This window comes from Pristis pectinata, chromosome 4 (genome assembly GCF_009764475.1).
Source record: "Pristis pectinata isolate sPriPec2 chromosome 4, sPriPec2.1.pri, whole genome shotgun sequence".
Taxonomy (NCBI): domain Eukaryota; kingdom Metazoa; phylum Chordata; class Chondrichthyes; order Rhinopristiformes; family Pristidae; genus Pristis; species Pristis pectinata.
This window is the reverse complement of record NC_067408.1, coordinates 34,719,323-34,745,495: the sequence shown is the minus strand read 5'-3', so window position 1 is coordinate 34,745,495 and position 26,173 is coordinate 34,719,323.

Sequence of the window (26,173 nt, the reverse complement as noted above, 5' to 3'; positions counted from 1 at the left end):
ATGCTCAACATGTTAGGCAGCCTTTGTGGAAAGAGAAACAGAGTTAACTTTTCAGGTCAGCAAACTTTCATCAGAACCAGAAAAGCCAAATTTGTAGGTCTTTGTGTTGGAGAATGGAGCAGGGAAAGTCACCTCAGCTGCTGGATTTTGAGACAAGTAACTTGCCAAATGAGTGGAAATAATGTAAGGAGAAATGTTCTCTCTTTGTTAAGTTAGCAATGACTAGTAAAGAAGAGAGAGCAAGTGTGAAGGTACTGTTGTAGCTGGTCACTGAGACAGAGAGCTCTCCCAAACAAATCAGATGAGATGGTGCAAAATTTCCCAGAGCCTTTAAGAAATGCTAAAATTTTCTATACATGCAAATGAAATATTTTTTTCCAGTGTCAGACAAATGAGGAAACATTCAAAACAGTTTTGGCTGAATTGAAGTTGGTGGCTTTAGGTTGCAAGTATTGGTTTATTATTGTCACTTGTACCGAGGTACAGTGAAAAGCTTGTCTTACAAACCAATCGTACAGGTCAATTCATTACACAGTGCAGTTACATTGAGTTAGTACAGAGTGCACTGATGTAGTACAGGTAAAAACAGTAACAGTACAAAGTGTCACAGCAACAGAGGAAGTGCAGTGCAATAAGGTGCAAGGTCACAACAAGGTAGATCGTGAGGTCAGAGTCCATCTCATTGTATAAGGGAACCATTCAATAGTCTTATCACGGTGGGGTAGAAGCTGTCCTTAAGTCTGATGGTACGTGCCCTCAGGCACCTGTATCTTCTACCCAATGGAAGAGGAGAGAAGAGAGAATGTCCTGGTTGGGTGGGGTCTTTGATTATGCTGGCTGCTACACTGAGACAACGAGAGGTAAAGAGGTAAAGGGAGGCTGGTGTCCATGATGCGCTGGGCTGTGTCCACATCTCTGCAGCTTCTTGCGGTCCTGGGCAGAGCAGTTGCCATACCAAGCCATGGTAGGATGCTTTCTATGGTGTATCGGTAAAAGTTGGTGAGAGCCAAAGGGGACAAACCAAATTTCTTTAGCCTCCTGAGGAAGTAGAGGCATTGGTGAGCTTTCTTGGCCATGGCATCTACGTGATTTGACCAGGGCAGGCTGTTGGTGTTGAGTCCTAGGTCTCGGAGTTTGGTGACAAGCTTGCTTGGAATTATTGTATTGAAGGCAGAGCTGTAGTCAATAAACAATAGTCTAATGTATGTGCCTTTACTGTCCAGATGCTCCAGAGCTGAGTGTAGGGCCAGGGAGATGGCATCCGCTGTAGACTTGTTTCACCGATAGGCGAATTGCAATGGGTCCAGGTTGTCTGGTAGGCTGGAGTTGATGCATGCCATGACCAACCTCTCAAAGCACTTCGTGATGGTGGATGTCAGAGCCACTGGTCGGTAGTCGTTGAGGCATGTTAATATGGAGATCTGGGGGTTTTGTTGATCAGCAACAAAATTGCACCCAGCATGGAAGATGAAGGAATTAGAGAAAGAGGCTTAGACTTGGCAAAATGTGTAAAATCCTATAAGGCTTGGGTCTGCCCAAAGTCAAATGAGTTGGATACTGACCGAACAATTCTGTTCATGACATTAAACTGGCATAGAAATGAAGAACAGTTAGAAGTCCGCCAATGGGAAGGCAAATACCACTAAAGCAAAAAGATAAAGACTTTTCACACCTGTGCAGAGGGACGGGAATAGTAGTGAAGAATAATAGTAAAGGAACACAGCCAGTTCGCAATGTCACACAACTTAACTACAGTTCCAGTGAGAAGTCTAAAGGAGAGTATGATGTGATAAAAGTCATGATATTGAACCCAGGCAGAAAGGAAATGGAACACATGTACAGGGTAGAAGAGGACCCAGCGCCGTTCTTTGCTACCATGGAAATAGAAATAAAAGAGATACAACTCTAGTGAGACACTGGTCTACACTTGTGGTATGAACAAAAAAGCTTGAAGAGACAAAACAACTGCTAGCACAGTATGACTGTAGCAGCTCTGGCAAATGTAAACTATAAATTGAAAATCCAAAGAAAGGAAACAAGATCAAAGTGGAGTTTTTGAACCTGAAGATAACTGTGTGCTAATCCTTGGTAGCTGTGCAGCCCAGCTAATGGAACTGTCAACTACAGATAAAAAATCTGATAACAAGATAGGCTGCCACAGATGTAAATTCTGCACTCAACGAGAAGCAGCTGTGAGATGAATTTGCAGGTGCGTCCTGATAAACTGGAAAACTGAAAGGAAAATCCCACCTAGGGCTAGGTAGGAGTAAATAACCAGGAACATGTTCTCCAAATTGCATTCTAGTAGCTGTCAAAGAGAAATTGGAAGCTGAGCTTGACAGACTGATGAGGCAGAAATATTTACACCAGTAGACATTCCTCCTCCCTGGGTATCAACCTTGTTGATGTAGATAGCTCAAACAAGGTGGAGATCTATTTGTTCCACATGATCTTAATAAGACACCAAAAGAATACATTATTAAAAAATTACTATTAAACAAATATAAATGATAGGATGTGAGAGATGTAGTTTCATCTCAAGGTAATACAATAATTCTAAGTATTAAGCATTTCCAGGTCATGATGTCATTGCTAGTTTATGAGTAGCTCAGATATAATCTAATGGTGTGACTTGCCATGAATCTACAGAATGGAACAACAAGTTCTTTTTTTTTTAAACTGTGTAGCAGGTTTCCATAAAAGTTGAGGAGTGTTTCTGTTCTAATTAAAAGGGAGGCAGTGCACTTGCCCATTACCATGATGTTCCATGCCTGGATCCTCTTGCGGGTTAATATTTTAGCCTCCCCCTCTCACCTATGCCCAAGTTCTTTGCTGCAGATTGCCTCCAAGTACCCCGCCTTGCAATCCATCTCAAATTATCCCAGCAATTGTTAGATTGTATGTGGGATTATATTTAATATCAGCCTTTCTAGTTTGACTTTTATTCCGTCTTACTACTTCTACATTTTTTCCCTGTACCATCAAAGAACTGTTTGTGATAAGTGAATTCCCAATCATACAATGCCATTCCCAATTTTTCTCTTTTTCAGGACAGTTTCTAGACTTTGAGAAATTTATCCAATCTTCATCATTAATGGATAAAAAAAACCTTTTCAAAGGATTTAGCAGGTCTGTAGAACTCTGCCTTACTCTCAAAGGGAAGGATACACCACAGTTAGCAATTAGCAAAAATCACAAGGATGCAATTTAGTTATTTCTCTCCAGCTTCTGACTGTTTTACATTCTGTTGGGCCACCAGATATATTTAATTATTTTCATTACTTCAGTTTTCATCACTTTACCAGTTGCCTGAATGGTCACAATTGAAGGAGTGTTATAAACTTGTCCTTAAGGAAAACAACACTGTTTCTACTGTTTCTTCTTTCTTCCCTTCACCATAACCAAACCTGCTGTTATTTCTCCTTCATTGCTTTTCTGATTTTCCTTTTTTTGGGACAGAATTCAGAGTTCATTGTATTTTTACATTGTCTAGTACCTCCCTTTATAAAACATTGTTGCTTAGAAGTTGCACTGTGCAATTCAATGTTATTGAAAAATCATGTGAAATGAAAAATTGTGGACTCACCGTGAATTCTACAAAATCTAGATTTTCCTTTGGGTTTCTTTTCATACCTGGCATATTAATGCACAGAGGAACTCGGTGATACTTAATGGCATGCAATGCACACCTGGACACTTCCAGGATTTTAGATTAGATGGTCTGTGGGTATCATGCCTGGTGATTGTGTGTCTTTCTTCAGCATTACTTTAAGAGGATCTCTTGAATGGACTCCAACCTGTGGCTGACGCTGGGAACATGCCACCCTCAGGCTCTCTAACCGTTCCCCAATACCAGCTTATAAGGCTCATCTAATTCCTTCCTTCCAACCCCTCATCATCTTATAATGCTACACAACCCTCCCTATCCTGATACCTTGCTGAATGATGCCCTGATGCTCTCATCCACCCAATAATCTGGACTTCTGAGTTAAATGATTTGGTAATGAAAAAGTGTGTACATTTAAGGCCTTTCACTCCCTGTTCAGCTCCTCACACTGCTTTGACTTCACTTGCTGCTGAATTTTGCAGCTCTGGACCCTTGAATAAAATAATTGTTGTTCAGCTGCACCCTATCCCCATTAACATACCTTTACTGCCACATTTGAATTTCAAGATCTGTATCCTCAAATTCAATGCTATCAGAAAAGATAAAATTATATCCATGCAATGAATAGATGGTGATAATTCCTAAATTACTTGCAAATTATTCTCAATATCTTGCTGTTTTCACATAATAATCATAATACTTGAATTAACTTTAATTAATAATATAATTAACACTCCTCTATCTGTGTAATTAAAAATCGAACATGTAGTGCACAGCCTACATGTCATTTCTTGCAAAATGTCACCAGTGAAGGTGTGACCTCTTAGGTATCAAGCCTAGAAATTTAATATTCCTTTGCGTTTAAAAAAATTTCTGGTTAAGGAAGCATTTTATTTCAATTTTATATCAGCATAGCAGTGAGATTTGAAGAATAAGAACCAAAATATAAATAAGTAAGCAAAAGATCAATATTTCAAATAACTCACTTTCTTCTCAATGCTATCAATTCATAAATGTTTAACACTAAAATGAATTTAAGCCATTGTTCTTCAGCAATTGAAATCATTTCAATTCAATTTATAATTAATGTCAATGTGATTCACCTAGTTAAAAAAAATACATCTGAATCAGAAGTTTGCATATTTTAGCTTAATTACGATTGAGCATATTGGTACACTGCTAAAGTTATGCCACTTTGTTGGTCTATCAAAGGAGGGAGATTTGAATTTCCGTCTGTCCAATCAAGTGCATGTGGAGTTTTAATGCAGTACTAGTTGAAGTACTCATGATGTCTGAGTTAATATTCCTTTCTAGACAATGGCAGCTGATTATCTGGGAAAACACTTTGTACCTCCTTGTTTTTGTGATAACATTCCAGAACAAAATCATTAGCAGTAAACTGACAAAACACACTAGAAATACTCAAGAGACTAAGCAATATCTGTGGATAGAGAAACAAAGTAAACTGGGATAAGTTAGAAATAAAAGCTTTAAGGTGCAGAGAAAGGAAGTGCAGAGGGACAGAGAGAACAAAAGGGAAGCAAAAAACAAACTGCTTGAGGAACTCAGCGGATGAAGCAGCATCTGTGGGAGGAAAGGAAATGTTGATGTTTCGGGTCAAGGCCCTGCATCAGGACAAAAAGCAAAACAGAAGGAAAGGTCTATGACAAGGTGGAGACTGGGAGAAACTAAATGACCAGAAGAAAAGATGAAAGTGCAGGGTAAAAGAGTGTAATCATGGGAGAAGTAAAGAAACAATTGGTAGGTCGGGAAGAGGTTTGAATAAGGAGAGAGAATCATTATCCAGAATGACCAAAAATCTGGAATAAAAACTGAAAATGCTGGATATGTTAATTATCTGAAAATGTTCCACTCAGTTTTGAGTAATATTCCAAGTCAGAAGGGGAAATGTCATTTCTCCCACTTATAGGAATGCCAAAGATCAAGATGCAGAACTAAAGTGGTAGCTAACTGAAAATCCGGGGTCATACGTGAGAAGGTGTACTGCGGAGCACTCCCCTAATCTGTTTTTGGATAGCCTGATGCAAGAATTAATCTGAAAGAAGAGTAAGTAAATCATTACTTCCCCTGGGAAGAATATTTGGAATCCTGAACAATGACCAGGCTGGCAGAAAGACATGTGCGGCATCTCCTGGGGTTGCACAGTAAGTACCCTGGGCACAGTGTGGTAGAACTAGAGGAATGAATTAGATTGTCTCTGAGGAAGCAGTTATTTTGTAAACCTGAAAGAAGAGGAGAAAAGAAGGTGGTTGACAGTGAATTGTGTTAGAAACTTCCAGGTTGATATGAAAATGTCTGTATAAAAATGGTATTTTTTTTAAACAAATTTGGTATAAATTGCTTGTTCTTGCTTAAAGTCCCATGCAGGGTCGAAAAACTCAGAACCATGCTTCATAGAAATAATGAAGACTAAAAATTGTAATGTGCATTAAGGAAGGCACTGCTCTTTGAGGCATTCAACCATCCGTTCTCAATTCTAAATAATACTGGACAAAGAGAGTGGAGTCGAAAAGGGGAATTTACAGACTAAAAAGCCAGCAAATCCACCCAGAATTCTGAAACAGTTGGTGCACTAAGACATACCTCCACTTTTTGACTGGATAATTTATTTTTCAAAATTGAACTTTTTCCAAAAGTGTTTCTAGGAAAATAAATTCCCAGCAGAATCGTCATCAGTATCCTAATTGTCATTAGCATTTGGTAAAACTTCTGTATTTTAAAGTCCAGTGGTTTTTATGCCCACCTGACATGTTCTTCTCCTTACCCCAACTAGAATTCTCTGCTAAGTCATAAATTCAGTGCAATCTAATATGACTAACCTACATTCTTGTCAGGTCTGCCTTACAATCTTGTATTTCTCATTAACCTGCTGGGCTCTGATTCTATCTCAGGCCCACCCTCTGCCTGATTCACTGGCTTGAAGTGAGTCTATAGTAAATAAAGAGATTATACTAATAGGTAAAGGCACAGGCTGTTGGTTAGAATATTAGAAAAGTGCAGGCGAGTGACAGAATTACATTGAGATTAAGGACTATCAGTTGGTTGTGGTATTGTTTCAATCGTATGCCTCATTACTTTTCACCACTTATTTATTTCCTCTTTTCTACTTGTGCTGCATTGTAAAGTTGAGTGCAGGCTCTGATCAGATGTTCTTGCTAACATCTTGGAAAGAACTGCTAAGAGTGCTGAAGAAATGGGAGATTGTTTCCCTGTGATTTACTTGAACACATTTTTTTGTTCAATCACAAGATGTTGAATTTCTCTCTCTGACCTGTGGTGAAGCTAAGGTCATGAATTCAGTGGAAATGGCCTTTTCTCTCAGGTTCAAGGAAAACTTGCTTCCATTCGAGTTCGGTAGGTTCCGAGGTGAAGGCTGAGACCAATTTGAGAGTCACAGACACTGTCAGAAGTGGGACAGGAGATGCTTCTTGAGACAGGCAGGTGGATTGTTTGGAAAGTGGCATTTTCCTTCTGCCATATACTGTGTGCTTCCTGCAATTGGACTTGAAGATCAGCCTCCAAAAATGTATAGATTCAAGTATCATTGTAGGGTTCTTACATCAGTTGTAGGGAAATTGCTGGAGAAAATTCTTAGAGATAGGATATACAAGCATCTGGAATCCAGTGGCTTGATTAGAGAAAGCCAGCATGGCTTTGTGCGGGGCAAGTCTTGTCTTACTAACCTGGTTGAGTTTTTTGACAAGGTAATCAGAGAGATTGATGAAGGTAAAGCTGTGGATGTCATCTATACGGACTTCAGTAAGGCATTTGACAAGGCCTAATATAATAGGTTAATCAAGAAAGTTTGGATGCATGAGGTCAGTGGAAAATTGACTGTGTGGATCCAGAACTGGCTTGCCCATGGAAAGCAGAGGGTGGTGGTTGAAGGGACTTATTCAGACTGGAGGCCTGTGAATAGTGGTGTTCCGCAGAGATCTGTACTGGGACCTCTGCTGTTTGTGATAAACATAAATGACCTGGATGGGTTGATGGGTGGCTTAGTAAGTTTGCAAATGATACCAAGATTGGTGGAGTTGTGAGTAGTGTAGAGGGCTGGCGATGGATACAGCGTGATATAGATCAGTTGCAGATGTGGGCAGAGAAATTGCAGATGGAGTTTAATCCGGATAAATGTGAGGTGTTGCACCTTGGTAGGACTAATGTCAAGAGGCAGAACACTCTTAAGGGAAAGACCCTTAACAGTGTTGAAGAGCAGAGGGACCTTGGGGTGCAAGTCCATGGCTCATTGAAAGTGGCTACACAGGTAGATAGGGTGGTTAAGAAGGCTTATGGAATGCTTGCATTTATTAATCGGGGTATTGAGTACAGGAGTCAAGAAGTTATGACGCATCTCTATAGAACTCTGATTAGGCTGCATTTAGAGTATTGCGTGCAATTCTGGTCACCTCTCTATAGGAAGGATGTCAAGGCTTTAGAGAGGGTGCAGAGGAGGTTTACTGGGATGCTGCCTGGATTAGAGGGCATGTGCTATCAGGAGAGGCTAGACAAACTTAGGCTCTTTTCTGTGGAGGGGCGGAGGCTGAGGGGTGATCTGTTGGAAGTGTATAAAATTTTGAGGGGCGTGGATAGGGTGGACAAGCAATATTTTTTTCCTATTATTGAGCAATCCAATACCAGAGGGCATGCATTTAAGGTGAGGGGGGTAGGTTCAGAAGAGACATGAGGGGTAGGTTTTTTGCTGAGAAAGTGGTAGATGCTTGGAATGCATTGTCTGATAGGGTGGTGGAGGCAAATTCATTGGGGATTTTAAGAGGGGCTTGGATGGGCACATGAATGAGAGGAAAATAGAGGGATATGGGCATTCTTTAGGTAGGAGTAATTAGCTATGGGCCGAAGGGCCTGTTTTGTGCTGTACTGTTCTATGTTCTATACTCATCTGCAAACTGCTGCTCAATAACTCAAGTTAGATTGATCTTGGTTCTGGGTTGGACGTAACATAGATTGAGCAGTTTCCTGTAAGTGAGTGCCATTCCAGCAGGAAGCTTGTTATATGTGAGGTACATTATGACAAGAACGCTGAGAAAAGTATTAGAACAATGACTCAGCCTTGCTTGACACCAGTCTGCATTGAGAGTGGGTCCATCGTGGACCCTTCCATGCCACCATGTAGCAGATGAATGATGCAGGCAGCCAGATTTGAGAGAAATGTTTCACAGCCCCTCTTGATTGACATAATCAAAGGCTTTTCTGAGATCAAGAAATCTATATGTGGTGTTTGATGGCACCCCTCCATTTTTGTTGTAGAGAAAGAGAATCATTCACGCAGTTCACCCTCAGGTCAAATAGAAAAATATTTATTTGATGGATCTTTCACTTTGAAGAGAGAGAGACCCATTCACCTTACAAGTGTAGTCATGCACTGTCTCTTTGATTGTACAAAACTTTTGGCACTTTTATACACATTTTAGCGAAAAGGTTGGACATCCTCACCAACGTACAGTCATTCAGCTACCACTCCTTGATCAACCCAAGAAAGGAAGATGCATGATTGGTCACTTCTGACATCATTTCCTTTCATCATCATCATCTGCCTTATCAACTGCTACCTCTGGTCAGGGTTAATTATCACTTAGTGGATTAACAGCAACCATTTACATCAATCTGAAAATGAGAATAGCAATTTTTTTTTGTATGTGTTAATTACACTCACTGAATGCCAAATCTCTTTTCAAAATGTCTCAATAAATGCCCTATCAATTTAACTCTGTTCTCTGACCTACTCAATCAGATTTGAAGTACATGTAGAAAAACCTGTTCATCCTCTTCCAGCAACTAATCCAGTGTGTCAATTAATTTAATTATCAGAAAAATACACATTAATTATAGTTTTGGATTCGATACCTGGGTTGTTATCTCTACTCTGTCCATAGTTCATTGCAATGAGCCTGACTAATTCTGACTCAGTCCACCTGCTGGAAAAGCAGGAACCTAACCTGACAATCTGAAGACTATCAACACTAAAATCACATTGCAACCAATATCAAACTAATTAACTGTAGTGGCTGCTACCGCGATGTGAAAGTAAGACACTAGTCGATGAGCTGCAGAACAAAACTAATTTATTTTCCCGCCTTGTGCGGGCCTTTTAAGAGGAACGGTTCCCGCCCACCGAGAACGGAAATGGCGTATGCGCTACGTCATCAAACTTTTCCCGCACTCGGGTTCTCCCTGTTGCTCGGGGAAGATGAAGGTCCAGCGCCATCTTGGGCCTCGCCACTCCGACGACGCGCGACCCGACCGCCGAGTCGGTTCGTTTGTTCGGATGGGGAGTCGCTACATAACTATGTTTAACTGTCTTATTGCACAGAGTCATTTGGCTCACTTTTGAACTTGAGCATTTAATTGCATTTTATTGCTGATATTTGTACATTGAGAAAAGACCAATTGAAATTTAATCTACAGGAAAAGATGAATCTGAATATTGTACAATTAGAAAAGGATAAATATATCTCTGTCTGAGTTAGCAAAGAGAAAGAGTACTTTGAAGTTCCAGTAGAATTAGCATTATAATAATAAAATTGTCTGTTTGAATGGGATTCATTTTCAAGGAAGATTAGTTGAAAAACCATTTTAGATTGATGTCAAAGAGATGTTAATCTTTTATACATCACAAAAGTGTCAGGTGTTTTTGATGCAATCAGTATTGTATTAGAGTGAAATGCAATTGATAAATTCTCTTCATTTGTTTTTTAATAGGAACAGACTATCCGTTTAATTAAGTGAAAAATTGGATCCAGGTCAATCATTGCGGTTTGGCCTAAATTTGAACTGATCAGAAATATACCTTTTTAAAACTTGAGATTTACTTTTTTTTTCAGATATTATTTAAAATGTTATTAATATCAGACATTTCAAGTATATACAGCCAGCACTTGTTTTCACTGCATTTCAGTGCTCCAATTCTGTTGATATTGTAGATTTGATTGAGCTTGCAAACAAAATACAGTTGTAAACAAATTGTTAGTGTCTTGCTTGCTGAAGAATAATTGCTGTTAAATGATGTTTACTGGAGATTTAATCAGACTAATATATTTTGAATTACATGGATAAACTCAATGTCAAGGCAAAAGAGTTATCTGTGGCCTTGACCTTACTGAGAGTGGTTTTTCACATGCAATCACTACTGACACAGACAAGAACTTCCAAGCCAGAAATGGCAAGTTCTTGTATGATGGTAGGACCTTGAGTAATATAACACAGTCATATAGATGGAGAGAAAAACAGAAACCTGTCAGCAAGGTCTGGGCGTTTGTGTGAGCTACAAGTTCCAAACTCATTGGCATTTACTCTTAGTAAATGTCAGCAGTTCATTGCAGCACTAGTGGACTTCCTCAGCTAGTTCTAGCCCTGCTGCTCTATGGAATTTAGGTCACCTATTTTATGTTTAAATAAATTAAAGTTAATAAAACTTTACTTCATCTTTCTGGTCAATCTAGGTCACACCATCCCATGAATACTTCAGGTTACCACAAACTTTATGATTTTAAAAGGTTCAGCAGAGTTAAGTGAAGGCATAAATTTCACCAAGTAACATAGAACATAGAACATTACAGCACAGTACAGGCCCTTCAGCCCACAATGTTATGCCGACATTTTATCCTCCTTTAAAATCTATCTAACCCTTCACTCCCACATAGCCCCCCCCCCATTTTTCTGTCGTTCATGTGTTTATCTAAGAGTCTCTTAACTGTCTCTAATGTATCTGCCCCCACAACCTCTGCCAGCAGTGCATTCCATGCACCCACCATTCTCTGTGTAAAGAATTTACCCCTGATATCCCCCTTGTCTTCCTCCAATGACCTTAAAATTATGTCCCCTCATGTTAGCTATTGTCACCCTGGAAAAAAGTCTCTAAATGTCCACTTGATCTATTCCTCTTATCATCTTGTACACCTCTATCAAGTCACCTCTCATCCTCCATGTTAATGTTTGCTTGCTGATGAGTATCACAATTAAATCCATTGGCTTTACAACAGCAATTAGGATATCAAGTTCTTTGAAAAATTTGGTAAAGTATTTTCAAGATGATCTCTGACGCTTTCTAATTGAAAAATGAACTGTATGTGATTTGAAAAAAGGATTAGTTATCGTTGTAGTACTTTCTCAACAGTTGTCATCTTGATGAATCACTTGGCTGTTTCTGGACTGTACAGAGGCACATATCCTCTGTTCTTACCATTCATCATCTACTCTTTAGTCACGGGATTTTATAGGACCTCCACCTTCAGGTGCTTGGAGTATTGTGTACAGTTCTTGTTGCCACACTGGAAGCAGGAGTGCAGAAGAGATCCACCAGAATGTTGCCTGGAATGAAGGGCAGTTATAGGGAGAGGTTGTATAGGCTGGGTCGATTCTCACTGGATTGTAGGAGGCAGAAGGGTGACGTTATAGAGGTCTAAAGGAACTTCAGACACAAATTCATCGCCCTGTCTCTCACTTCTGGGAAGAGAAGAACACGTCAGGGAAACTCAGAGACACCGTATTTCCCGACTATCTTCAAAAAAGGAGAACATTTTGATTGTAGTAACTGTTGGTGGGGTTTCCTGCAGTTTACCACTGGAAAATTCACAGCAAGTCTTCCTCAAATGCTTTCTCCCAATAGTTTGAAGTGCTGCTCTTCAAATTGCATTGTGGTTTCTGTCCATCTAGCAGGAATATAAACATGATATTTAGTATGTGAAAGCACTAAATGAAGTACAAAGAAATGTATCAGCCATAATGCATGGCCTTTTTTAATCTCACAAAAGCTTTGAATCCAGTACACTGTGGAGCTTTCTTCTGAGATCTGGTCTCCATGGAAATTTATCACATTCCAATGTCTGGTACAGGATGGTACCCTGCTTCTAACTAATGAGTCCACAACAGACTCAATCTCAATTTGGACTGGTGTCAAGCAAAACTGTATCTTTGCCCCAACACTTTTATCAATCTTTCTCACCAGAATACTGCCCCTCACCTTCCACAAGTTTCCTGTTGAAGTGGTTCTAATCTCTAGGGAAAACTGGAAATTGCTCAACCTATATCACTTGAACTAAGGTTACTCCAACCTCAAACTCCGGTATGCAGATGGCATTTCTTTGTATAGATTTGGAAGACAAGTTCCAAGCCATTACTGACTCATTCAATAAAGCATATAAGAGATTGTACTTTGCATTAAACATCCTAAAACCAACCTGGTACCACTGCACCTTGGAGACCCTGAAAAGGTGGGCACTTCCCTTACCTCAACGGGCACCTCTCAGTGAAAGCAAATACTGATGATAAAGTCCACGATTGCCTTCTGTATGCCAGTATGGCCATTTGGTTGACTGGAACCCAGCACAATGCTTATGGTCTACCAGGCAACAGAGAACCATGCTCCCCCAAACCCTGCCCCCTCCTTCTGAGCAATGGACTAGTTCCAACAGGTACTTCGACTGCTGTTTAAAAAAAAATTTAAGTTCACTGGCAAGATGAGTAAACTAACTTTGATGTCCTTTCAAGGGCAACAATCTTAGCATCAGGCTTGAATTGCACCCAATCAGTTCCAATAGACAGGCCACATTATTTGCATGCCTGATATCAGACTACAGGAGCAGGCACCATGCTCCAAGCTCTGTTGTAGCAAGGGGGCAGAAGAAAGGATTCAAGAATGTTCTCAAAGCCTTGGAAGAAGTGTGCACATCCCTACACCCGCTTGGGAGCATCCCAGGTTCATGACTCTTCAAAGTGAAGGTGGAGCCTCCAGATGACTCTAAGTGTCTCTGTCAAGAATATGTGGAATCCCAGTCTATATGACAGGTGAAGCACATTACTTCATGCATTAAACAATCACACACTCTGTCAATGACGTCCTGCCCCACCTGTAGAAGGGTTTGCAGATTCCACCTTGCCTCATCAACCACCTCAAAACCTGAGGGACTGGAGTAAAAGCGAGTCATCCTTGACTGTAAGGGACTGCCCATGAACAGAAGAAGAAGGAGGCAGATGAGACGGCTGATTCTTGGTTTATTTTGATCTGCATTGTAATATTTCAGTGTCCAGGACCAGAGCTTGCAGAGAATGACGAGGCACATGTAATGAACACAGAGCTACCTGTTGAGTTCCAATTTCTCTTTTCAGGATCCATCTTTGTTCATCTGATGGAAGCTATTCTAAGACAAAATAATGGGGCCTTTTATTGGGCAGAGCATTGTATGATCCCATAACCATACTTAGGTGAGCCAGAATGAGCCCTGTCAAAAAAGCTGACGAGCAGTACTGCTAAGCCAACTGTCAAACTTGCCATGGACTTGAATGCTTCTGAATACAGCTGATACTCAGAAATCAATGAAACCAATAAAACAATCATAAATAAAACCACAAAATGCTGGAAACACTCAGCAGGTTAGGCAGCATCTGTGTAAAGAGAAACAGAGTTAATGATTCAGGTTGAAAATCCCTTGTCTGACCCTTTTACGTGCAATGTTTTTCCAGCATTTTCTGTTTTTACTTCAGATTGCCAATATATCAACAGCCTTAGCAGCAGAGAGGAGGGAGTTAGAGCAGTTTAAACGTTAATTGGCTGGTAAGAGCAGTGCTGTGGGAGCATTTCTGATTGGCTAACTGTGAGGCACATCAACTAATAAAAAGAAGGCAAGGAATAGTGGAGTGAACTTTTCGGATCTGCCATTTCTTTGGGAAAGGCTGTGTTTGGGTTCTAAGTGCTGTACTTGAGGGCTAAATGCTGATTGATCTGAGGGGGAAGTTCTTCACACAGAGGGTGGTACATATACGGAATGAGCTGCCAGAGGAAGTGGTTGAGGCAGGTACAGCAACAACATTTAAAAGTCATTGAGACAGGTACATGATTATGAAAGGTTTAGAGGGGTATGGGCCAAATGCAGGCAAATGGGACTAGCTTCGATGGGTATCCTGGTCAGCATAGATGAGTTGGGCTGAAGGGCCTGTTTCAATGCTATATTACTCTGTGAAAAAAGTTAAAACAGCAGTTAAAACATATAAATACGAAACTATTTTTAAACAATGATACAACTTAAGAATATTAATTCATTCCAAAGGTTGTAAATTAATTTTTACTGACTAAGGTCATTCCCAGCTGTTTCTCTCTCCAATCAAATGGATGGACTCACTGGGGATCTGTAGCATCAGTGTTCACCACCTGGCTACATGGATCCATTGGAAAAATAAGCAAACCAATGTCTCTCAAGATAAACTATGGTACTGGGGCCCTACTTACACACAGTCAGATCCATTGGCAGGCCACGCAATTTGCATGCCCAACTTAAACTCCCAAAAACAGACACTTTATTCTGAGTTCCGTCACAGAAAGATTATCAGACAGCTAGAGGAAAAGATGCAAGGATGTGCTCAGAGCCTTCCTGAAAAATAGAGTATCTACACTGACTCTGGGCAATCCCTGGCCAATGACCATTCAGTTATTGAGAACCCAGAGGCCATGCACTGGGAGCACACAGAAGCCCCACATAAGCTGCAGAGCAAATGCATTACCTTCTCAAAATTCAACCCCATCAGGCACCTCCTGCCCTATCTGTAAGGATGTTGAGGTTTTTGTGTTATATTTATTGTGTAGCATAAAAGAACATTAGGAACTGATAACTTCCTCGTCCCAAGGAAGATATCAGTGCCTTATGGGATGCTTATTGAGGTGACCAAATTCGTATCAGTGCTGACAGAAGCTAGAGTATTTGTTGATGGAAAATTAATACCACTTTCCTTGAAGAGTGTAAATTAAATTTTTCTTGCTGTTGAAGATCATTTTGAAGTAATTCTACCAAAATGATCATCTTCAGAATCTGATTTAATATTCCATAGAGATCAGTATGACTGCTCTTTTAACTTTGTTTTGCAGTACCTTTACGTATTTCTTATGCCCTGTCTTATATGCTTTGAACCATCTACACAACAACTTTTACTAATATTCTAGGTCCCAGAACCTAACCAGAATTGCACCTGGCAGGGATCGATGACTTTATTTTAAAGGCTGATTGATTTCTTCAGAAAGTAAAGAACAGTTCTCACTTGGTCTTTGAAGTGGGCTGGTGAAGGGGGAGTTTGGGAATGTGAGGTGCGGGTGAGGAATGCAAAATGGCAATTGGTGGATGGAGAAGGTACCGACTGAGCTGATTTCATTTAGCTGATCAAGCCAGGTGCTTATAAAGCTGATTTATTCCAATTATCTATGGCTTAGCACTCCTGGTATTTTTGATTTTAGGATCCAGTGATCTCTTGTGAAGAATAATAAAGGATGAAATAAAAAGAGGACTGAGAATAGGTCTTAGTCCAGAAAATTAGATTATTAAGAAATAACAAGCGAAAACACATGTTGGAGAAGTTTATAATGTACATAATGGATCAAATGACCTCCTGCATCATAAATTTCTATCATTCTTAACTGTTAGGAAACTACAGCAGCATACAAAAGGAGTAATGCAATATTTATGGGTTTCATAATGTTAATATAGATTGGATAACCAAATTAGCAAATACATCTTGGAAGATAAGTTCATGGAAAAAGAGTTTTCTAGGTCACTATGTTAAGGAAACATATAAACATAACCAGCAGCAAAAACTTGGTCCCTGTAATATCTTAAATCTAGTAATGTGTCAAAGGTACAGTTAATTAATAATCCTGTGATAAAAGATTATCTGAATTACAATACAGTAGAATTTGATATTGTGTTTGAGAGTGATGTTGTTACATCCTGAATCTAGTATTTTAAATATAAACAGAGCCAATTAAGGACCTATTGGGGATAAGTTGGCTACAGTGTATTGGGATGGTAGACAAGTGATTGTAAATTTAACAAAAGAAAATCATGGTTCTCAATATATATACATTCTCAAAGAATGAAACCCCAAGGTTAACTTAGCATAAAAGAAAATGCTTAAATTATTGCACAATGATACTTTACCTGGAGAATGGGGAAATTTTTGGAATCTGTTTATTACCAAGACATTGATATGGATTAGGAATGGGGAAGAAATGAATGAAAGTAACATGGCTCCTTTCAGAGAGTGACAGAGAAAATTATAATACCAACCAAATTAGAAAATATGTGATATCTATTTGCCTGGTAGAAAATATTTAAAAAATTATAAATTCCAAGCAGTGGGGAGCTAGCAGTTTAATGCGAGTTAGGAATTTAAAGTAATTAATGTTAGTAAATTAAAAGTCCTTCAAAAATTAATGGGACTAAAAGGTAACAAATCCTCGAACTAATGTCCTACATCTTCAGATTTTTAAAGAGGTTGCTGCAAATTTAATGGATATAATGGTTTTAGTTTTACAGATGCCTTAGATTCTAGAAGGGTTACTCTGAAAGAAAATAAAGAAAGCAAGCTTTTCAAGAAAGAGAACATGGAGGTTGCAGAGAATTCCAGGTCATTTGTCCTGACATCAATAGTAGGAAAAGTGCTACAATCTACTTTTGGGGATATGGTAACAAGGTACTCAATATCATAATATAATTGGGCTGAGTCAACACGGTTTTATGAAAGGGAGACACTGTTTGACAAACATTAGAGATATTTACAGTGTAACTAACATAGTGGATAAAGGAGACCACATGGGTATAATGCTTATGGATGTTCAGAAGGAGTACAATTATGGGTCATGTGGGGGTTCTCTGAAATTAGATCTTGCAGATTTAGGGTAATACATCAGCAGGAATTGTAAGTTGTTTTATGGTTAGAAAGCACATTAGAATAAATAGGTCACTCTTGCTTGCCAGGTAGAATTAATGAGTTACTTACTGATCATTACTCTAAAGTATCTATCAATATCCTAGGTGATGGGACTGAGCATAATGCATCCGAGTTTTCTGATACAAAGCTTGGTGGGAAAGTGAGCTCAGAAGAGAATGGAAAGAGATTTCAGAGATATAGAAAGTAACCAGAATATCTTCTAGAGATGAGAGATCAGTAGATGCTGATGCTCAGATCAATTGGGATATTCTTGTACATGATGTTAACAAGCAGGTATATCAAAGAATTAAGAAGGAAAATGGTAGGTTACATTTTATTGTAAGAGGGTTGAGAATCTAATGGTAAGAAGCCAAGTAACTTTGTTTTTCAGTACCTGTTGCTTGGGTTTTTCTGCCTGATGCAGGCATGTTCATAACATGACCCTTATTTGAAATGGTGATACTGCATGCATTGCTTGGGCACGTTGAAATTATATAGCAGATTGTGACATCAATCCTCAGACAACACCAGCAATAATAGATTAGACCTATCTCCATCTTTTATTCAACAGTGTTTGCCAGCTGGAAGAACCCTTCAAATGCAGTATTTAAGCAGATAATTAATTATTTTCAGCTTTATTTACAATTTAAAAAAATTATGATCATTAAGAAATATTGCTTTACACTTGTGGATTCTGTCAAAGTTTTTGAAGTCTGTAGGGAGGTATGCAGAGGCAAGAATTTTGCCCTGAATTCTAACTTCCTAGAATTTTGCCCTAAATCTTTGCAACCTCTCAGTGTTCAGAAAGATAGTGAGAATAAGCAGAGACAGTTATTTGGATATGTATATTTTATCTATTTGTTGCAATTTGTCACAGCATACATAGGTTTACATGTGCTACTGTCCCAGGGGAGAATCACAGCAGCATCCCAATAGGATCTGGGCAGCCCTAAAGTCAGCCTTAGAGAGTCCGTGTTAGGATTGTACCATTGCATGTGCAAATATGCAGCAGGTAAGGGAAGATAACTTTATTTTCAAGTTCCGGGACTATTTTGGAGCAGAATGAGAGCAAAGTAACGAGGGGCCAGTTTTTTCTCTTCATTGTGCCTATTTCTCAGGTATTACTTGGTGGAGCGGAGGAAAGAAAAATTGCCTTTGTGATGTAAATAAAATGATTAAGAGTTCAGAACATTATGTTCTCAATTTCTTCCTGGCAGTTAGTTGAATTAGATTCTGGGAGCAATCGTACAACTAAGATCGTTCCCTGAGATTTTGTTAATTCAGATAATTCAGCAAGGCATGCAAGATGTTTTGAGCTGAAGATATTAACAGGGTCATATTCCAAAGAATTGCTTCGATAATTGCAAAATGACAGGTAAACTCAGGTCAATGAGACTGCAGCCACTCATACTCCCCAGATCAAAGGCTGGTTTGTATAATTGCTAGGAGCATTTATGATGTGATTCCCAGGGCTGAATAAATATGAAATAAATCATTGGGAAGATGATAGGAGGGTCTTCAGCAAGAAATAAATGGAAGTAAGGCTACTGAGGAATGTGGTAATGGACAAATGCCGATTTTTTTTTGTCAGTATCTACCAAAGATTCAATATAGCCTTAGCTGGAACTGAAGTGTCAGATGACTCAGCCATTTTGTAACCCCTGGGAGCTCATGAAGAAGGAAAGTTGTTGATTACAGCAAGAAAATGACAATTTAAGTTCATTGCAAATTGTGAAACTGTCTTGCAGAAGCATTGAAGATCTGATTGCCCTGGGTTAATTTATACCAATTATAAATGATTGCACAAAGCTTGTAAATAGAAACTGATTGAAAGCTCAAGTTTAATTTTTATAGCAATTGTTCAACTTGGAAATTAAATGAATGAAACAGAAGTAATGAAGTGAACAGTTAAAGCTTAAAGAACACAAAAGTTGAAATTATAAATGCACATTTTCCTTAATTGAAGAATTGTAGATACTTCACTGAAAAGAAATAATAGATTGTAAATAATATTGCAGAAGCAAAGAGTCCCTAATCACATAAGCCTAATAATTACTGCTAATAAAAAAAATCCATCCACATCGTGTCGTTTTCAAATCTAGTAATTTGCTTTTGTGAATTTATGGCAATTGCTAACTGCATGAGGTAAATATTCAAATATCATTGGAGGGCAAAAGCCAATCTCCAATGCAAGGTCTGTGAGAACAGAAGTGCAAATCTTAGTGACCAGCATGTTGAGATACCCATAGTGGTGTTTTGAGAAAGGAAAATGGATTACTGATAAGCTGCTAGCACTATTAAAGTGTTACACTCACAATTCATTTGACTGCCATCAGATACACAAATATATTGGCAGTAACATTTCAGTTACTACACACTGTAGCTCTGTAGCCATAATTCAGCAGAAGTATAGTTAAATTATAAATTTCTTTCAGACAAGCCACATTCTTTGTATGGAAAACAGAAATGATATGCAGATGTAGCTGAGAAGATTCACTGGAGATTGCTCGGGAATGGTATGCTTGGGGAGAGCTATGAAATTAATGTCTGCTATGCCTCAGCTGAGAATGCTTGGCTTGGACAAAAGTGCAAATAGCAGAAATGTTCCAAACCCTTTCACTGCACTCCAACCAAAAAAACATTATTCTAGGAAAAGTATAATTATGAGTAAATTGCAAAATGGAACAGAAATATACAAATATAATTAATGAATTGTTTACAGACACACTATAGTGGCTACCAACTCATTTCCCTTGAAATTAAAGGGTGGGAAATGGCTAGAGACGTGCTCCCAAAAAAGTATCCAGCAGCTTTGGTTAGAATTGCACATGTGTACTATCAGGAAAAGACAAAATTAAGCCTATGCCCATAGCTCCCAATGCATAAAACATTTAAGATAAGATAAGATATCTTTATTAGTCACATGTACATCGAAACACACAGTGAAATACATCTTTTGCGTAGAGTATTCTGGGGGCAGCCCGCAAGTGTTGCCACATTTCTGGCACCAAAATAGCATGCCCATAACTTCCTAACCTATATGGCTTTAGAATGTGGGAGGAAACCGGAGAACCTGGAGGAAACCCACGCAGACACAGGGAGAACGTACAAACTCCATACAGACAGTGGCTAGAATTGAACCCGGGTCGCTGGCGCTGTAAAGCGTTACGCTAATCACTACACTACAGTATTCGCTGGCATGATTCACGCATTAAGAATATATAACAATATCAGACACAAAGTGGTGACTGGCAATCAACAGTCTCTGCTACAATAAGGAGTCAACAGACTTTGAAGAGGAAGGGAAAGGAAAAAAATCACTGACAGGGAAAATATTTGGAACATGAAAATAGAAAAGCTGGAACTTACTGGAACCCAAGGACTGGGAACTAGAAGTATCACAATATAACACTCCTAGTGGAAAGAGAAAATGTAGCTTTACTAACGTGAACAAATTATTGAAAAAGTATCATAATCATTAAACAAAAGTATTACAAAAATTAAATGCCTTCAGCAAATAAATATCAGAGAACGAATAAAGAAAATCAAGCTTTGTTGTTATGTGTGCACATTCACACAATCCTGCCAGATAAAGATAAAAAATGTTGATAATTTCACATTCCTCAGGGCATAGTAACTGCTGAGATTTTGGAGATATTGGAGATGAAGGGAGAAATCACGAGTCAATTCAGTTTGTGCAAGATTGTAAAACAAAACATTATTAAATTTAATGTAAAAGATCTATCTCAAGAATAATGCAATAGGTGCACTATTTACAGATCAGATCAGACCAAATTTATCTTAAGTACTTAAGAATTTGAATATTGAGCATCAGGAGGTTCTAATTTTTAAAACAAAATATTCTACTTGTATTCATCCAGATATATTTTCGGTGAATTAATTTTAGAAGAGCTTTTAAAAGCAGTCAGTGTTTGTAATGACAGTAAATAGATACGTTGCATAATCAACGGTATGATGAAGGAAGAAGGACAAATCCACGTGGATGCTATAATATTGAAGGGAAGATTTATTTTGCAAATTGAATTGTGGAGTCAATGTTCTGTTCCCCCAGTTGCAGTGGAAGATATTCTGACAAAACAGGAGATAGCAGTCTTTTGTAACAGAACACTTAATAGGATTTTGATACTGCTTAAGGTAAATAAAATGATTTATAGAATATTAGCATGGGTCTCCAATATAGGAAAGTGTTCAAAGGTATTTTCATATTAAATTTCTCATTTTTTGAGTATTAGAGAGCATCTTACTACTTGTTTCCATATAGATTTAAAGCTCTGGCTTGGTATTCCAAATTATTTAGGAAAATATCATAGCAAAGCAGTATCCTTTCATTTCTTCAAAGAACAGCTGGGTTCCAGACTTAAGTTTTGCACAAGTACATATAGAAATAGGAGGAGGGAGCTACAATCCTTCTCTGCCTTTCAATAACATTACGGCTTATCTACTTCAATGCCTTATTCCACTTGATTTCTTTGGTGTTCAATAATATATCAAGCTTGGGTTTGGGAATGCAAACAATTTACAAGCTTCAAAGAAATATCTCCCAGTTTTAATCTTAAAAATAAGGCACTTAATTTGACACTATAACACATAATATAACTTCTCTATTCTTGGGGAAAAGTCTCTCAGTGTCTTTCTTATCAGCCTTTGAAGAATGTTATTTGTGTTAGTGAGATTACAACCCATTCTTCTACAATCTATAGATAAAAAAAGACACAGTATCTTCCCATAAGCCCTCTCATCAGTTAAGTGAGCCTCTCTGGTATCTTCTCCAAGGCACAGCTCGTGAGCGAAGGAGACCTAAACTACACGCATGTTAATTCCATTTGGAAATTCTCAGATCATAAAGCAGTCCTTGCCTGCATGTAGAAAGACCTGAACAATGTTAAGACTTAAACCAATGAGTGATATTTAAGCAATGCAGTTGAAAAGCAATGAAAAGCCCAAGCATCTCCTCTTGGGAAGTGTTGTTGCGTGCACTACTTTAAACAGTTCCTTCACTGCCTGTGGTTGTGGTAAGTAATGAGTACCATCTACAATTTATGCTATTGTAATTGAACAAAGTTTTTCAAAAACATCCCCCAAACTCAACCTCCATCACCTGGAAGGATAAGAACAGCTGGTTCATGGGAATGTCACCAACTTCCAAATTTGCTTGAATTGGATGTATTGTTGATCTTTTTTCCTTACAAAATCAAATTCCACAAATTCTTTCTCTTAAAACATTGTAGGAATATCTTCACTTAACAACGACAGAGGCTGAAGAAGATGACCTATCATCCACTTCTCAAGAGCATTTAAGGATAAACAACAAATGCTGGGCTTACGAGAAATACCCAGATTTCATAACTAAAGAAAACCTAAGAAAATGCCGAGTATGATCTCACCACAGCAAAACTTCTTGAGACTAAATTGCTTATTGTTGGAAAACAAGTATTTGGGTGGTGAGGTATGTCCAAATGACACGATGCAGAATGCACTCAAAATTTATGCTCTAGTCTCATTATCTGGAACTCAACCATCAACAACACACCAGAGAAACTTGGTTTCCCTTTCTATAGATGCTGCTTGACCTGCTGATTGTTTCCAGAATTTTCTGTTTTTATTTCTATTAGCCTCAGAGATTCAGGATAACTGTGCTCTTACAATTCTTTTAATTTTTTTTTAAATATTAATTTTTAAAAAAATTTTATTTACAGTGTGGTAACAGGCCCTTCTGGCGCAACGAGTCCGCGCCGCCCATTTTAAACTCCCAAATTAATCTACCCATACGTCTTTAGCATGTGGGAGGAAACCGGAGCATCCGGCGGAAACCCATGCAGACACGGGAGAACGTACAAACTCCTTACAGACAGCGACGGGAATCGAACCCCGATCGCTGGCGCTGTAATAGCATCGCGCTAACCACTACGCTACCATGCCGCCCTTTCTGATTGCCCAATCTGATTGCACAATCATCCCAAATATAATTGCCCTACTCTCTGGGGCCATGATTTTGGTTCCTTAACCTGTAAGCTCTGGAATTGCCTTTCCAATCATCTCTGCCACTCTGTACCTATTTCCTTCTTTGTGATGTGTCACATACCAGCAACAAAGGAAACACACCGAATCATGTACAAGTGTTAAAAACTATTTTATTAATAACTACTTATGATAATAAGAAAAATAAAAGTAAAAATGTTAGAATGTTAGAAGTAAAAATGTTAGATCTTAAACATTAACCCCAAAAACTAAACTCGAAATGTGTGTGTGGGAAATTCCCGAACTCCAAGTCCAGGCATAGTTCTCAAAGTTCAGTTCAGCAAGCTGTAAAGTGAAACGTGAACAAAGGCTTCTGCAAAACCACTGTTGACTGAAGAGGAAATGTAGAGGGAAAATAGAGAGTAATTATTAAATCCAAATGTTCCATGATGGAACCCATACGACACCTCAATCACTGATGATCTCCATTCCTTTGTTCCGAAGTATCTGCCAGCCCAAAAGGCATTTGAGACGTGGAAGTCCACACAAATACCTGTTTCCTTCTACAGGTTAACGACAAAGTGGACTCCACTGGACTATTCCAAAAATCCATACGTGGATTGTAGTGACAGACACAATTATTGTTTTTCATCCATCGATACAGAGACCAACAGACAGGTGTCTCTCTCTCTCTCTCTCTCTCTCTCTCTCTCACACTCTCTCTCACTCTCTCTGACTGCTCCAAAAACATTATCACGTCTTTATCTCCTGTTGTTGTCGTAATCACACCACACACACACACACACACACACACACACACACACACACACTACTGTGCTATGTCTTAAAGGGACATTCACCAATAGTAACCTAATCTGTAACAGATGGTCTTTGAAAGCTATCTCTTTGACCCAACTTTTGGTCATCTGCCTTAATGTCTGTTTATGTAGCTTGGCAATATTTTTTGATATGCTTTTGTGTGAAGTGCCTTATGGTGTCTTATTATTAAAGGCCTTACATAAATATAAGTGGCAGTTGAATTTGCATCAATGTTTATTTCTTTTCATGTTGCTACAATGGATAATGGATAGCTTTGTAGTCCATTGCTCCTCCTTAAGGGGTTTGTGGGTTTTTTTGGGAGATGAAAATGGATGCACAGATGGTTGTTATTCTGTGATATGCAAGATTCATAATATGTGCAATAGATGAAGGCTTTCTGTTCAGAAAATTGTTTTGTATTGATTAAAATTGTTGCTAAATTGTTTCAATTACAGAAAGCACCATAAATCATCAATTTTATTGGTTTGAATTTCATGTCTGTAATGATGGTGGGATTAACATACCACGATTTCTTCTAATGCTGCAATGTTTTGCAGCCTTCTCTAGCTTAAACTTCAGCAATCAGAATTGATGAGTTATTTGTGAAATATTATTATCAAAAGCTACTCTGAATATGTACACTTCCTTGCATGAAATATGCAAATTGTTTTTCAAAAGCATAATAAGCTAAATTATTGCTTTGCAAATTCTCTGTCCTAAGAATCTAAGGCATTGAGTTTGGGAGTTGGGACATTATGTTCCAGTTGTACAAGATGTTGATGAGACCACACCTGGAGTATTGTGTATAGTTTTGGTTACGCTGTTATATAAAAGATGTCATTAAGCTGGAAGGAGTGCATTGAAGATTCATGAGAATGTTGCCAGGAATCGAGGGCCTGAGTTACATGGATGGGTTGGGCAGGTTAGAAATTTATTGAAATGTAAGAGACTGAGGGGTGACTTTATAGAGGTATTTAAGATCATGAGAGGCATAGATAGGGTGAATATACACAGTCTTTTTTCCCAGGGAAAGGGAATCAAAAACTGGAGGATATGGGTTTAAGGTGAAAAGGAAAAGATTTAAAGGGACGTGAGGGACAACTTCTTCATGCAGAAGGTGATGTCTATATGGAACAAGTTGCCAGGAGGAGTGGTTGAAACAGGTACAATAACAGCAGTTAAAAGGCACTCGGAGAGGTACATGGATAGGAAAAGCTTAAGGGGTTATGGGCCAAATGCGGGCAAATGGTACCAGCTTAAATGGGCATCATGGTCGGCATGGACAAGTTAGGGCAAAGGACCTGTTTCCGTGCCGCGTTATTCTATGACTCTATCAGACTCAAGTACTTTGTTAATGTTTAGCTTACTTGTATCTTGCTGAGATTCAGCATGTTTTTGCCAGGTTAGAGTGTATTCCATGTGATCTATTTTGTTCAATAGCCCCACTGTCTAGACAGGTCATGTGTGCACAATATACTTAATGTAGCTGCTGGCAAGAACACCAGGTGGCATTTATTCCACCGATTGTTTTCCAAAAGTTTCTACCTGCCTGAAAAGGTCACTCCAGAAAAGCATGAGTTCATCTAAAGTGTAACCCTATTGATGTGTTGAATCTATGCATTCTAATTTTTCAATCTCAAAGTTGTGGCAATGCAAAGAAGATATTATAGATCATTAAGAAATTGGCTGATGGATACTTAAGAGAAAAGTTAAGTTGAGGTGAACTTCTGAATGTTGTGTATTAGTTGTAAGAATTCTACTGCTTCTAACGTGCATCAGTGATTTGGATTCAGGCGTCCAAGAAATATTGAGTGAAGTTGAGATTATCCATGCTAGACAAGGTAGTGAAATCAAAGGAAGCATCTCACGAAATCTAGTATGTAAGTGTGAATGTTGTTCGATAAATGAAATTTAACACGGGCAGCTGTATCATACTTTCTAGGAGAAGAAAAAAATGGGTGACTATCATAGCTCTTTAAATAGCTTGGAGATAAATTTGAATCATCACTAGGAGACTTGGCAAACTTAAAACAGAAAAAA